This window comes from Pinus tabuliformis, chromosome 8, assembly GCF_031772625.1.
Source record: "Pinus tabuliformis cultivar Carrire ecotype Pingquan chromosome 8, CPIR1, whole genome shotgun sequence".
NCBI lineage: Eukaryota > Viridiplantae > Streptophyta > Pinopsida > Pinales > Pinaceae > Pinus > Pinus tabuliformis.
The window spans coordinates 1770138469-1770155499 of NC_142294.1; positions in this window are offsets into that span (position 1 = coordinate 1770138469).

The following is a 17031-nucleotide window of genomic DNA, read 5'->3' on the forward strand; positions in this document are numbered from 1 at the left end:
CATTCCTTTTCTACTCAACAAGTTAAGACCTCCAAAGTTGAGATGTCCAAATCTCAAGTGCCACAACCAATTTTCATCCTTTGGTACGCTTTGGAAAGCCTCTTGTGTCAATGCTGCTATTATTTCCTTATTTTTCAAATCTGCCTTTATTCTGAGAGGGAACATCCTGTTCCTTGTCATTTTTACTTCAGCAATACATCGTTTGCTGGGTGCTCTATCCATGATGGTGCATACATCATTCACAAAGAAAACATTGTAATCCTTTTGAACAAACTGTCCAATACTTAAGAGGTTACACCTCATTCCAGGAACATAATAGACATCTGCTACGGTTTTCTTTTCACCTTTCTTTGTAAATATTTTTACTTCTCTTTTTCCCATAATAGAAACTTTACTATCAGTCCCAAGTGTGACTTGTGACTTCACACTCTGATCTAAATTGGAAAACAAGGTTATGTTTCCTGTCATATGGTTATTGCAACCGGAGTCTAGAAACCATATATCATCACTGTTTGTCTCAGTCATGTTACAAGCTAAAAGCACATTATCTTGGCTGATATTTTCTCTAGTGAAATTTGTACTAGATCTATTACTTATATCATGCTGCTCCTTCCTACATTCATTTGCATAATGCCCATATTTTTTACAGTAATAACATTGGACATTAGATTTTTCATACCTTTGTCCTTGAGCATGATGTTGTCCACTTTGTTGGCTGCTGCCTTGGCCTTGATTCTGATTTGGATTGCTGCCTCTTCCTTCAGCATTTGCTGGACTGTTCCTTCGACCTCTATTTTGGCTTCTGCCTCTTCCTCTCTTGTTTCCTCTGCCTTGACCTCTTCCTCTTCCAAAGGACATCTGGGTCTTGAAGGCTCGCTCTAGAGATGAGTTTTCATTTCTACTCAACCTTTGCTCATGTGTTATCAGTGATGCATGAAGTTCATCAACTGAAAAGTTTGTGAGATCCTTTGTCTCTTCTATGGTGGTGACAGTCACATCAAACTTTGAGGGTAGGACCCTCGGTAGTTTCTCCACAATCTTCCTTTCTTCAAGAATTTATCCATGAGATCTTATCTGTGTGACCAGACCAATCACATGTGTGAAGAATGAGTCAATATTGTCTGACTCCTTCGTGCATAGATTCTCAAAATCTCTCCTTAGCAACTATAGTTTTGCTGTCTTCACTTTCTCCATGCCTTGATAGGCTGTCTTGAGAGTTTGCCATGCTTCTTTGGATGTCTTGGCTACTGCTATCCTTGGAAACACACTTTCATGCACTGATTGATACAAAAATACGAGGGCTTTTGAATCCTTCTTCTTATAGCTCTTCAACAGATCTTTCTCTGCCTATGTCAAGTTATTAAACTCTTCTTCATCTGCTGGTTCTTCAAATCCATCTTCAACTAATTCCCATAAATCTTGTGAGGCAAATAGGGCTCTCATGGTTATTGCCCAATAGTCATAGTTTTTCCCATTAAACTGTGGGAGCTAAGTATTAAAAATATCCATGCTAGTGCTGGTGCTGGAGCTAGCCATTCCTTGCACGCTCAGCTATGCTTCAAATATTTGACTGTGTATTTAAAAATCACTGAGTGTCTTCAACAACAACACAAAAAAAACTTTGAGAAATACCTGGATCCTTTCTTGACTGAGTCTTCACTCTGCTAGAGAAGCTGCTGCAACAAAAGGAACCTTCCTTCAGCTTCTTTGACACCTTCAAAGAGCCTGGACAAGCTCTGATACCACTGTTGGAGATTTCTGGTAATTTCAAACAACAACTGAACAGAGAAAATGCTCTATTTTGCACAGGGTCTTTAACACAGGGAAGCTTAAAATAGATAGCTGAAGAAGCTCAAAGTTTTTCACACTCATAAAAATTTTATATTCATTAATGAACTCCCTGATACAAACTTCTTCCTCTTAACAGAGGGATTCACCAAGAAGTTCCAAAAAAAATTACTCTATCTCTTTTAGAAATTTTACACTACTGTGTATAAAAATTTCCTTTACATTTACTGCTATAAATAAAAAAAAAAACTTCTGCATATTTCATTTCAACAAAAAAATAAAAAGCACATACTCTGCTTCCTACGCTTCTGCGTATATTTTCAGAACGTATTCAACGAACAACCAAAAATTTACATGTGTGCTGCTACACATTCCATTTCAATCTCTCAACAAAAAAAAGGATTACATCTGCACTGTTGTGCATTAAAAATTTGATACCTCTTTGTAAGAGATTTTCTTTATTCGCCCTTTTTTCCATACGTTGCTGCGTGGATTCACCTTCCATATACAATACACAACACAACAAAAAAACATAACAAATACGTTTTTACTATGCCCATACCTCCGTAAAATAAAAAAAACATTAAAATTAAAACTCTTTACCAATACTCTACGAACACATTTAATTTCATTTATGTTTTACTAGCGGTCAAACAAAAAACTTCACGCAATGTCCAAATGGTGCAGGGCTGTACACAGTTTTGGTCTCAATCAACGGTGGACAGCTTTCTTTTCAATCCAACGCTTGGTCAAATCAAACGAACGTTACGCCCCGATGAAAAGTGATTTTGCAAAATGTACTGAGGACACGCGTCAGCACTGGTTTTATCGCTGCCGTTCGGAAAAAAACCACCTTTCAGCAAAAGCCGTGCGATAAGGTTCAGCGGTTTACTGAATTAAATGCAGCGTAACAGTTGAAATTAATATTTCAACAGTAACAGCCAATAGAATAACGGATATCGTTTGAGCTATGGTCTTATTATACAGGGATGGATGGTGTCCTGGACATTGCCTCGACATTTAAGTGGGAATTTTCCGAATGATATGGTTCAAAACTCATTCTTCATTTACTGTAATTCGGACAGGTCCTTCGCACAAACAAAGTTTTCAAATCTTTCCGTCAGAGAGATTCCCGTATGGTGGAGGTCCTTGGGACGGAAAAAATTAAACCTTAAATTGTTCGGATTTTCGAATCTTTCCATCTCTTAAACTCAGATTCTATTAAAAAGTGATTCCCTGAAGGACATTGCCTTTCACATCTGTCTGTAGCCGATTCATATCTTCTGAAATTGACCTTCATTAACAGCACTTCCAGCAGATCAACCCGGCCGGGCCACTATTGAAACTCTTAGGACGGATTCATTCTGGAAATGTTAACAGGCGTTGAGAGGAAGGAGACTTTGTGGGCGTGGGTAGCGAGAGCCTTTGAGAGCTCTGACAATGATTTACGTGGAATAGCAAAAAGTAACGCTCTTTTTTCTCATTTTTTTTGTCAGTCATACATAAGAAATTTTTATTGTCTTTTCTCTGGAGTAGACTATGACTAAATCTCTCCACCTAAGTTGTAAAAAACTGTTCTCGCCCATCATAAACCTCCTTATGAGAGAGAAATGTATTTTTGGGTCCGTGCATCATGCACCATATAAAGAGCATTGTACACAGTTACCATTCACTTAAAAGGTTTGAATTGCATACCATTACTGAATTATTCAAAATTATTAATGTCAAAACAAACAGTATGTTAATTAAAAATTAAATTCCAAGAAAATGTTTGAATGGCATGGTATAACTTCATTATTAATAGAAATACAGACAGTTAATTAAAAGTTAAATTTCATAAATTTCAAGATTATTTAGTCTAATTTATAATCCACATAAATCCATTTTAATTATTGATTTAACATGAGCTTAGAAGATCAAATTTCTTCACTTGCAAACTTCTTTAAAATACAAAATACAATGTGTAATTTTCAATTGTTTAAATTTTATTTTTAATGCTATATATAATATATATATAGGACTAAAATAAAATATTTTATATAACATGTATTATTAATGTATTTTTAAGTATATGTCAATATTAATTAGTATTAAAATATTATATTGATAAGCCATATAAAATATTTTATTATATATAACATTAAAATATCTTTTTCTATAGATATCAACATAAATCAATTAACATAGATCTTCAAATAATTTATTTAAATCTCTTGTTGAAATATTTTTGAAAAGTATACGGTTTAATTGTCTTAGTCACACAATTTTTTATACTTCCAATATTATTTTTTTATTATAACCGATATTATTTTTCTATTTAGAATGTATTTTTTATTTCTTTTAAATGGACAAACAGACAGACTTACACATCCCCTAATACTAGGTTGTAAAATGAACCTCTCTGCTCAATAAAATAATATAATATAATTATATTATTTATTTTTATATAATTTAATAAATCAAAATATTTAACATAATATAACAATATCTCTTTCATACAAATATAACTAGTGTCTGTCAACATAATAATCTTTATTAACTATGTTAAAAATTATAAACCAAAATAAATAATATTATTAGCTTTCTCTGTAAAAACTAAATTTATATATATATAATTGTTGGACGCTAAGGTTTTTGTAGGAACAAAATATTTTGTGTGATCAGATGGCCATTTGTCACTAGATATGTTTCCCATTGAAGAACCATTGAATATCTAAAACATTCTTATTGATATATGAATGTTCTGTTTTTTTGTTCTGAAAAACAAAAAATCGTATTTAATTTTGGAAAAGGTCACAGCTATAAACACATTGCCAAATGGTGTAGCATTAAAAGATGTCGACATCTTTATAGTAGATGGTAACATTCCTGAATGTGTCTCTAATCCTAAATTAACTAGGCTTTCTATTATTTTTTTGCAAAAGGAAAAATCACATCCATATCATCTAAAACTTTATTTAATCACATTCCGAGTGGTTGGTATTGTGATCCTTCTGTAGAATGGTTGGTATTGTGGTCATTATGTAGAGCAGTGAGTTAGACCTATCATAGGTGAATAGATATTCAATTAATTTATGAAACATGGAAAGGATGACAAATACTTCGGTAAAGAATTTTACAGCTACAACACCTTCGTAGCTCGGCTCCACTCCACCCCGTCTTCTCATCGTTCCTCCTCTCTAACGCTACCACATGAAATGAATTGAATTTGATTCACTTGAGTCGAACGATTTTTTAACCAATACGGAGGAATAAGGTTACTATATTTTGTTTTCCACATGTCGCACTCACATTTAAAAAAAAATCAAATATTTCTAGAGACTTGTCTAATCATTATACGTTTTTAGAGTTTTTTGTTGGAATTCAATTGATTTTTTTAAACGTTTAAAATCGGTTTTTTAATATATGAATTTAACATTCTGCGATTTAAATTGGAGAGTTTATAACTTAAACTTGTGATATCAACAAATTTTTATCAAATTATAGTTAAATTACACCAAAAATCTCTCCAAATTAACTATGACTCGATTAGAACTTGTCAAAAGCAAAGTAGGATTTCTAGTTTTTCTCCTTCAACTTGCTCAAAACAAACAAGCTGTGAATCACTGGCCTTCATCTGTCTATTCATACTTGGCAAAAAGCTTAAAACTTTTAACTTTTCTCTTCAACTTGTTCAAAACAAATGATTAATGAATTATGCCTTGATGTCCTCGATGCGTTGATAATATTGTTTTGAAAGCATGAACATTCAAATAGACACAAACATTAATATGAAAAATAAATATTTTGGCATAATATATTACAATCTGAGATGTTTTTAATATTTTTAGACTTATTTGTCAATAGATTGATAGTAAAGGTAGATGAGAAAAATAAAGAGAATACCACGCAGAACAAATGTTAACTAATCCTTCAGGATTTTGCATATAGTTAGGGTGGACTTAGTTAGGAGATTGATTAGTTGTTTCCCATATTTCTAGTTATGGAGACATAACTTTCTCACTCTAATTTTGTTTGTAAAAATCCCATTTGTATGATTAATAATGAAAATAAGAACAGCATAAGTTTTATCATGAAGTTCTCGAGGCTTGTTTAATAGTGGTATCAGAGAGTGAGGTTTGGAAAGTGCTGGAGTGGTGATCCATTTTTCTGAGGGATTGACCTAGTCAAGAACTCCATGTTGATTAATAATGATTGGTTAAGAACCTCAATATCTTTACAAACGTGGTGAGTTCCTTTGGCGAAGCAACGAGGGAAAGTGGCGATTAAGGGTCCCACACAATTCCATGGTGGTATCAAAAACCACCCTTGTGACCACCCTCGGTGGTTTCTGAAATTGCTTAGAGTGCCCCCAAAATAACTGTGAGTCGTAGATCACAATTTGTGAAACCACCTTCTTGGACCACCAAGTTTATCCACATTTGGAAAACTTCATGTCCTCGTTCACCCCTAGATACGTCAGAGCCGCTCTGCGCCATCGATTTGGTTCGACGATTACATGTGATGTTATGTGCCAAGGATTAGTTGAGAGTTGATTTGTGTCATTGTTCGAGAGTTGATCCACGCTGTTGATCGAGAGTTTATCCAAGTCATTGATTGTGCTTGACTGTCCTGCACCTACGGGACCACCTACACTGTTGTGTTTATTATCGGATGTAACGACAAATTGATTTGGACCATTGATTCTGATCTGTTCATTTTATTATTTTTTACCATTGTTGACTGCGATGAATGTTTATATTTTTATTGGTTATATATGAGGCTAAGGAGAAAATTCCTTATCAATCGTGTTGCTCGAGTTAATTTGATAATTTAAAATTTTACTTGGTCGAGATAGAATGTGTTAATATATCATTCCAAAGGCAAGTTATGAGAGTTAGTAGTTTTTAAGCAGTTGTGCACGTTTCGAGTGTTGAGTTTGTCTACAAAAAAGGGTTCTCTCATTTCTGTAGTTTTTTTTCTTTCTGGAAAGGAAAATTATCACGAGACGTAATGGAAAATTAATAAACTTATTTTTAATAATCTTTGTGATGGAGTTTGTGAAGGAAAATATGACAATAAACTAGAATCGCCTGATGAGGGAAACAAACTTGCAATCTGGGAGAGTAAAGATAAAAATGTCTATGTGTTAATCTCTACTTCAGTCTCAGAAGAGGTAACAAGATACATTATTCAAAGTAAAACAACATATGAAGCAATAAAAAATTTGAAATAACTTTATGATTCACATTCAGAATTGGAGATAGTCTAGTTATTATTGAAGTTGTTTAATCTAGAGATGAAAGATAATGACCCTTTGAAACTTGCTTATGAAATTAAATCCATCAATCATGAAATTGAATCTATTGGTATTAAGGTTGATCTACAACTTACTGCCTTTATAAATTCCCTCTACCCTGGTTATTTACACTACTTGGAAACTCTCCAAGCTAGTGGACAGTTAAAATATTTAGACTCTCATAAATTAGTAAGAAAAATTGCAGATAGAGAAAAGTCATTTGGAAAGAAAGAACCCCTACCCAATCCTAATGTTGAAACTTTCTGCCTTGCTCGAAAAGATCAAAATCCTCAAGAATAAACTTCCATAACTAATAAGAGTTGCAGAGGTCGTGGTAAGAGGAATTATAGAGGTAGAAAAGGAAAAAATAATCACGGAGATAGACAACATAATGATAAACAACAGAGAAATTTTAATGATAAACCAAATATCAAATGTTTTACATGTGGTAAAATTGGACATATTGCTGCTAATTGTAGAATTTCTTGGGATAAAGTTAGTGAAAGGAGAGAACAAACGAATGAAAAGAAAGATCAACCATCTGCAGATAAAGGACAATATTCTAAGAATGCACATTATGTTGTTGCACATTGTAATTTTAATATGGATTATTTCTTTAGTACCTCATTTTCTTCATGGCCTGAAAGTCGGATCGTAGAGACAGGTGCCACTTATCATATGGCCTTTAGGAGAGACTTGTTTGAAAAATTCAATGATCACATTAATGGTGTAGTTTATTTTGCTGATAAATTGCAAGTTAAATCTTCAGGGATCGGTTTTATTCGATTAAATATGCCATGTCTTACTGACTATATTTTACATGATGTTCTTTACATCCCACAATTTGAGAGGAATTTATTGTCTCTTATACATATTAGACAACAAGGACATTTAATACACATATTTGATGGTACAATGGAGATTCCAAGAACAACTGATAATGAGATTGTTATGACTGGTGTGGAAGAAGAAAAACTCTTAAAATTAAAAGGTATGTCATCCATTGCATTAAATACTACTCATTCAATCCAGCAAAATGATACTCTTTCTTCAAGTTTATTATGGCATGCTCGTTTTGGTCATATAAATTATGACAATATAATGATTATGAGACCGTAGAGAATTAAAGGGCTTCCAACAATTCCAAGAAAGATTACACCATGTAATGCTTGTATTTTGGGAAAACATTATAAACAACCTTTTCATAGTTCTACTTCTAAAACTTTCGAAAAATTAGGTCTCATACGTTAAGATTTATGTGGACCTATACTTGTTTCAACTACAAATGGTAATAAATATATACTGACATTCATTGATGATTATTCGAGGATGTGTTGGGTCTATCTCTTGAAATAAAAATTGCAAGTTTTTGATGTGTTTAAAAAAATTCATCTCTTGATTACAAATGAAACTTAACTTAATATAGGCACTCTAAGAATTGATAATGGTGGAGTGTAGAATTCACATTCTTTTGAAATTTATTTTCAAGAGAATGGAATCAAACACCAAACAACAATTCCTTATAATCCACACAAAAAATTATGTTGTAGAACGAATGAACAGATTGTTCCTTAACATGGTTAGATCAATGATGTTCTTTAAGAATGTAAAGTTGATGTTTTGGTGATAAGAGGTTCTTTGTTAAACTTATATCAGAAATCGTTGTCCTTCTTATGTTATCAATAATAAAACTTCATATGACATGTAGTATAATCGTCTTCCTATTGTTCAATATCTCAATGTTTTTAGTTCTCATGCTTTAATTCGTAAGAAACAAAGAAACAAGTCGAGTACAAGAAGCAAAAATGTACATTTTTGGGACATTCCATGACTTCTAATACATACAGGTTATATGATGAAGAAAATAAGAAGTTTATTTTGTCGAGAGATGTTGTTTTTCTTGAATCAGATAAAGATGCATCCATAGTTGATAGACAGCTAAATCATTTAGAAAAAAATATCTAAGAAATTTTATTATGAATCTGATAATAAACTTCCACATCTTGAATGGGGGATTCCCATTCTAGATCTGTAACATCCCTGGTAAAAATTCATGTAAAAAAAATATAAGACCAAGGTCATGGGACACGTATTCCAAGATGAATGGTGGGAAAAACATCCTAGTGGGTGTTCATTTCAGTTATTATGGATAAAGGAAAATGGAAAAGGAAATGGAAAAGGATTTGTAAAGGAAAAATGGCATTTTTGGAAATTATTTATGAAAATAAAGGAAATTAGGAGATAAGAAAGGTGAAAGGTCAAAGGATGCATGTGAGGAGGAAAATGAAGGAAAATAATGAAAAATGGAAGAAAATAGAGGCCTCATTGATGAAAAGGCTTATGAGCACCAATTTAGTTTTGGAGCTCTATCTCTATTCTCTCTCACACACACTTTTGGATACTTAGAGTTTTCTTGAAGCACTTCAACTTTAGATCAAGGAAATCAAGGATCAAATAAGGAAGAGTGGGATCAAACAGCTACAACGATATTGTTTGTAGGTATTGATTTTCATGTTTGATTTCCTTGTTACATCTATCATACATGGTTATTCATGTGATTTCTTGGTTCTCTTGTTGTCATGGGCATGGGTTTTTCCAGGTGTGATAGTGTTCTTCAACCTTTCCTTTCCATTTCCAGATAGCCATGGTGTGATTGGGTTCTCATGTTTTGGTTGAGATGGATTGCAGGTTGGATTCAAAACTGAGTGAGGTGGATCTATAAAAGAAGGAACACATCTTCTAGTGATCCCTGAATCAGACTGTGGATTGTGGTAAATCCTAGGGACTAGGAGACAATAAAATTCCTCATGGTGTAGGTGGAGAAATCGATGGCATCCATGCTTGTTTAGGGCATAGTGATATGATGTGGATTGCAGTAAAGCCTGGTTCTATTATTGAGGGTGAGGTGGTTTAGCCTTGGGAAGTCTTGGTTGATTTTGGTTATGAGTCCCACATTCATGCTTGGAATATGGCATGGGGGTGCTTTGTTGAAAGAAAGATTTGATTCAGCCAATCTATGGTTGGGTGGTTCGTTGGAGTCCCAAACCTAGTTTTCTTTTGCATTCATTAATAAGAGTTTCTTTCCCTTGGTATTTCATGTGTAAATGTACTAGTTATATGTAGATTTTATGGTTGTTGTATCCTTGTATTTTTTATTGATTATATGTTGGTTATGAGTATGCTTTCTGACAATGATGTTGTATGGCTCTCATCATGTTTTTATTTGTAAATGAATGGACAATGAATATATAACCTAATAGATGATAATAAAGATAATGTGATAAGGCAACAATGCTTCTTAGAGATTCTTAGATAAGTATGAGACCCTTGTGCTTAGATTTGTTGTTATGACCTATAAAATTCATATTTGTGACATGTTTGACAAAATGCCTATCATGGCTAGTAGGGGTCCAGTCAAGTCCTTGTTCAAGTATTTTCATTTGTATCATTGTGATATATAAAATTCCATGGATATTCCACTAGATAGTTCGTCGCAACATATCTGATAATATTATATTAAAAATATGAGATTCTACACTATTACAGATTTATTTAATTTCTAGATCTGTAAAATTAACTGTAATTAGTGCATGCATGTAAAAGTAAATCAAGCAGAAAAGTAGAGGATGATAAAATAAGCTCACACACACATAATTCACAAGATATTCTCTTTTGGAAACCCTTTCGGGAGAAAACTGAGCTGGAAGGTGAGGTCACTTCGCTTTCTTTCTCTGTCTGGAAATATGGCTGTAGATACAAAGAAGTATTGTCAGTGGTCCATGGGCTGCTACCATGCACAAATCCTCTCTTTGTGCTCTACATCCTATCTCTCATGGCTATATTTTCTCAACTATGGAACAAAATTCTCTTGAAAGAATGGAATGCCTCTTCCTCCTAGTGGTCCGGTTATAACATAGCCCGATAGCCTACTAGTGGTTAAGTTTGACTACATCAACTCTTAACTAGAGTTACAAAATATACTCTTCTAGAGTCATTTACATGAAAATAACGTGGCTAGACCCTTTTCCATGAATAATGGGAGCTAATGCGACATCCTCCCGAACTATAGGTATGAAAATAGGAAGGTCAATTTTTGAGTGGCATAACTTTTGCATACGGACTCTGATTGATGCGATTCTTACGCCGTTGGAAGGATCTCTGTGTGTAGAATAGCATGAAAAGGTGCTACAATTAAGAAGAAATTTTTTACCCCTAAAAACATCATTTGATGCTCAAAATTCTCCCAAAAGGTTTCAGACCCCATTTCGCCAAACTGGGTCCTGCCAGTAAAAACTGTCCCATGAGCTGATTCCTCAACTTTTTCGACTCCAAATGTATCGATATGGATAAAAAACAATATAATGATCCAATTTGGATCACACCTCCCCATTTTGGGGGGATTTTGGTCCCCAAAATATTTTACTCAATGAGGTGAGGAATGTTTTCCTCCACATTCTCTATGTTGTACCATTAATCTTTGCTTGAAGTTGTCCATTCGACCTAATCTGCCAAAGGTATTTTTTCCCTTGTCTTGTAGTTCTAGACCTCTTTTGCAAAACTGTATCTTCTGTCAACTCTCCCTAAGCGTTTGGTGTGAAATCCTCCAAAGAACGTAGGACCTATTCTTGTTCCTGATATAGTATGGAAGACTCATAGAGTTTCAAATCCTCTACATTTATAACTGAGTAAATGCACATATATGGTGGTAAAATGAGTGGATAGGCATTATCACCCACCTTTTCCAGTATCTCAAAGGGACCATAGCTTAGAGCCTTGATTTTCTTTCTAGGCCCCTGTAGACTCTCCTTATTCAATTGTAGCCATACTCTGTCTCCCACCTTGAATGATTTATCTATTTTGTGCTAATCATGCCTAGCCTTATACTTCACCTATGACTTCTGCAGTGTTTCCTATACCTATAGATGGATAGGCCTAACCTTCTTTATAAATTTTAAAACCCTCAAAGAATCTCCTGTAATGTTTTCCTTCACTCCTCATCGCTGCCCATATGCAATATACTAAGGTGAAGGTGGAAAATATCCAAAACAAGTTTCAAGTGGGGACTTTCCTATGGAATATTGGATCACGCTGTTATAAGAATGTTGTATACATACCATATTTTTATCCAAGGTCTTTAGATGCTTTTCATTGTAACCCCTCAGAAATTGCACCAAAGTCCTATTGACTACTTTTGTCTACCCATCTATTTGTGGATGAAATTTTGTAGATATCTTCAACTTGATGTCCATCTTCTCCCACAATGTAGTCCAGAATGCAGTGATAAATATTATATCCCTGTCTAAAATGATGCTCCTTGGCATCCGAAAAGTAAATCAAGAAAAAAAGTAGAGGATGATAAAATAAGCTCACACACACATAATACACAAGATATTCTCTTTGGGAAACCCTTTCGAGAGAAAATCCAACTGGAAGGTGAGGTCACTTCGTTTTCTTTCTCTGTCTGGAAATATGGCTACAGATACAAAGAAGTATTGTTTGTGGTCCATGGGCTACTACAATGCACAAATCCTCTCTTTGTGCTCTACATCCTGTCTCTCATGGATATCTTTTCTCAACTATGGAACAAAATTCTCTTGAAAGAATGGAATTCCTCTTCCTCCTAGTGATCCAATTATAACACAGCCCGATAGTCTACTAGTGGTTAAGTTTGACTACATCAACTCTTAGCTAGACTTACAAAATAGACTCTTCTAGGGTCATTTACATGAAAAGAATGTGGCTAGACCCTTTTCCATGAATAATGGGAGCTAACGCAACATCCTCCTGAAAGTTCAGGAAGGTCAATTTTTGAGTGGCGTAACTTTTGTAAACGGACTCTGATTGACGCAATTCTTACGCTATTGGAAGGATATCTGTGTGTAGAATAGCATGAAAAGGTTTTATGAATAAGAAGAAATTTTTTTACCACTCAAAACATCATTTGATGCTCAAAATTCTCCTAGAAGGCTTCAGACCCCATTTCGCCAAACTCGGTCCTGCCAGTAAAAACCATCCCGTGAGCTGATTCCTCCACTTTTTCCACTCCAAATGCATCGAGATGGATGAAAAACAATATAATGATCCAATTTGGATCACACCTCCCCATTTTGGGGGGATTTTGGTCCCCAAAATATTTTAGTCAATGAGGCGAGGAATTTTTTCCTCGACATTCTCTCTGTTGTACCATTTAGCTTTGCTTGAACTTGTCCATTCAACCCAATCTGCCAAAGGTATTTTTTCCCTTGTCTTGTAGTTCTAGACCTCTTTTGCAAAACTGTATCTTCTGTCAACTCTCCCTAAGCGTCTGGTGTAAAATCCTCCACAGAACGTAGGACCTATTCTTGTTCCTGATATAGTATGGAAGACTCATAGAGTTTCAAATCCTCTACATTTACAACTGAGTAAATGCATATATATGGTGGTAAAATGAGTCAATAGGCATTATCACCCACCTTTTCTAGTATCTCAAAGGGACCATAGCTTAGAGCCTTGATTTTCTTTCTACGCCCCTACAGACTCTCCTTGTTCAACTGTAGCCATACTCTATCTCCCACCTTGAATGATTTATCTATTTTGTGCTTATCATGGCTAGCCTTATACTTCACCTACGGATTCTACAGTGTTTCCTATACCTATAGATGGATAAGCCTGATCTTCTCTATAAATTTGACAACCCTCAAAGAATCTCCTGTAATGTTTTCCTTCACTTCTCATCGCTGCCCATATGCAATATCCAAAGGTGAAGGTGGAAAATATCCAAAACAAGTTTCAAGTGGGGACTTTCCTATAGAATATTGGACCGCGCTGTTATAAGAATGTTGTATATATACCATATTTTTATCCCAGGTATTTAGATGCTTTTGGTTGTAAACCCTCAGAAATTGCACCAAAGTCCTATTGACTACTTTTGTCTACCCATCTGTTTGTGGATGAAATTTTGTAGATATCTTCAACTTCATGTTCGTTTTCTCCCACAATGTAGTCGAGAATGCAGTGATAAATATTGTATCCCTGTATGAAATGATGCTCCTTGGCATCCCAAAAGTAAATCAAGCAGAAAAGTAGAGGATGATAAAATAAGCTCACACACACATAATACACAAGATATTCTCTTTGGGAAACCCTTTCAGGAGAAAACCCAGTTGGAAGGTGAGGTCACTTTGCTTTTTTTCTCTGTTTGGAAATATGGCTGCAGATACAAAGAAGTATTGTTTGTGGTCTGTGGGCTACTACAATGCACAAATCCTCTCTTTGTGCTCTACATCCTATCTCTCATGGTTATCTTTTCTCAACTGTGGAACAAAATTCTCTTGAAAGAATGGAATGCCTCTTCCTCCTAGTGGTCCGGTTATAACACAACCCGATAGCCTACTAGTGGTTAAGTTTGACTACATCAACTCTTAACTAGAGTTACAAAATATACTCTTCTAGAGTCATTTACATGAAAAGAACGTGGGTAGACCCTTTTCCATGAATAATGGGAGCTAACATGACATCCTCCTGAACTATAGGCCTGAAAACAGGAAGGTCAATTTTTGAGTGGCATAACTTTTGCATACGGACTCTGATTGATGCATTTCTTACACCGTTGGAAGGATCTCTGTGTGTAGAATAGCATGAGAAGGTGCTACGATTAAGAAGAAATTTTTTACCCCCAAAAACATCATTTGGTGCTCAAAATTCTCCCAGAAGGTTTCAGACCCCATTTCGCCAAACTGGGTCCTGCCAGTAAAAACCATCCCCTGTGCTGATTCCTCCACGTTTTCCACTCCAAATGCATCGAGATGGATGGAAAACAATATAATGATCCAATTTGGATCACACCTCCCCATTTTGGGGGGATTTTGGTACCCAAAATATTTTACTCAATGAGGTGAGGAATTTTTTCCTCCACATTCTCTCTGTTGTAGCATTTAGCTTTGCTTGAAGTTGTCCATTCAACCCAATTTGCCGAACATATTTTTTCCCTTGTCTTGTAGTTCTAGACCTCTTTTTCAAAACTGTATCTTCTGTCAACTCTGGCTGAGCATCTGGTGTGAAATCCTCCACAAAATGTAGGACCTGTTCTTGTTCTTGATATAGTATGGAAGACTCATAGAGTTTCAAATCCTCTACATTTACAACTGAGTAAATGTGCATATATGGTGGTAAAATGAGTTAATAGGAATTATCACCCACCTTTTCTAGTATCTCAAAGGGACCATAGCTTAGAGCCTTGATTTTCTTTCCAGGCCCCTGCAGACTCTCCTTGTTCAACTATAGCCATACTCTATCTCCCACCTTGAATGATTTATCTATTTTGTGCTAATCATGCCTAGCTTTATACTTCACCTATGACTTTTACAGTGTTTCCTATACCTATAGATGGATAAGCCTGATCTTCTCTATAAATTTGACAACCCTCAAAGCATCTCCTGTAATGTTTTCCTTCACTCCTCATCACTGCCCATATGCAATATCCAAAGGTGAAGGTGGAAAATATCCAAAACAAGTTTCAAGTGGGGACATTCGTATAGAATATTGGACCGCGCTGTTATAAGAATGTTGTATATATACCATATTTTTATCCCAGGTCTTTAGATGCTTTTGGTTGTAACCCCTCAGAAATTTCACCAAAGTCCTATTGACTACTTTTGTCTGCCCATCTGTTTGTGGATGAAATTTTGTAGATATCTTCAACTTGATGTCCATCTTCTCGTACAATGTAGTCTAGAATGCAATGATAAATATTGTATCCCTGTCTGAAGTGATTCTCCTTGGCATCCCAAAATGTACCCAGACGTGTCCAAAAAATAAGTTTGTTGCTTCTTGTCTGTTGATGGTCTTTTTACATGGCATCAGAACACACATCTTCCTGAACCTATCAACTACCATGAACAGGTAGTCATGTCCCTCCCTTGTTTTCGGTAAACCTCCCACAAAGTCCATGGAAATGCTTTCCCAAGGATAAGTAGGTACAGGTAAGGGATGATACATACCTTGTTTCATGTTGCTATGCTTGCTGGTACAACAAAGCATGCATCCTCTTACGAACCTAGCTACTTTTTCTTTCATCTTGGGCCAATACACATACCTCTACAAGTTAGCCACGGTCTCCCCTACACCAAAGTGCCATGCAACCTTGGTGGTGTGAGCCTCTCTAATCCGCAGCAAACACTCACCTTTAGGAACACATAGCTTATCTAGGTTTTAGAGTAACTCATCCTCGATATGGTATTCAACAATGTTGTCTCCATCCTGCACATGACTCTCACTCTGTAACTACTGATACACCTCCTTGAAATCCTCATATTCTGAATATGCCTCTCCGTATGCATCATGGGTGAATGGGTCCATGTGCATAAGAGTCCCCAAAGTTGCAATATTTTATGTGGGTGACATTGAAAGAATACTATGTGCTTCCCTTCTTATACTTGATCGCCAAAGGAAACTGCTGTAAAAACACCATCCACTTGTAATGTCGAGTCTGTTGTAGCTTACTCTGGGCTTGCAAGTACTGTAATGGCTGGTGATTTGTGTGGATTATTGCCTCCTTTCCCATCAAATAGTGCTTCCACTTCTTGACATATCGCACCATGGCATAGAGCTCCTTATTGCAGGTAGGGTAGTTATCTACTACCCCATGAAATACTTCAGAATGGTAGAAAATTGACATTTCCCTTTGCATCAAGACAAATCCCATAGCATAACCACTCACATATATCTCCACTTCAAAGGTTCATTTCAAATTCGGTAATGCCAGAACTGGTGCTTCACCAATATTCTTCTTCAACTCATTGAAAGCCTTTTTTTGCCCTTTTCCCCACTGGAAACTCTTGCCACTTGTTGTTATGGCGTGGAGTGGTGCTGCTACTGCTAAACATGAGGTTATGAATTTGCTCGAGTATTGTGTTGCTCCAACGAAACTCCTAACCTCAGTAACATTACTGGGAAACTCCCACTTCATGATGGCCTCCATCTTGGAA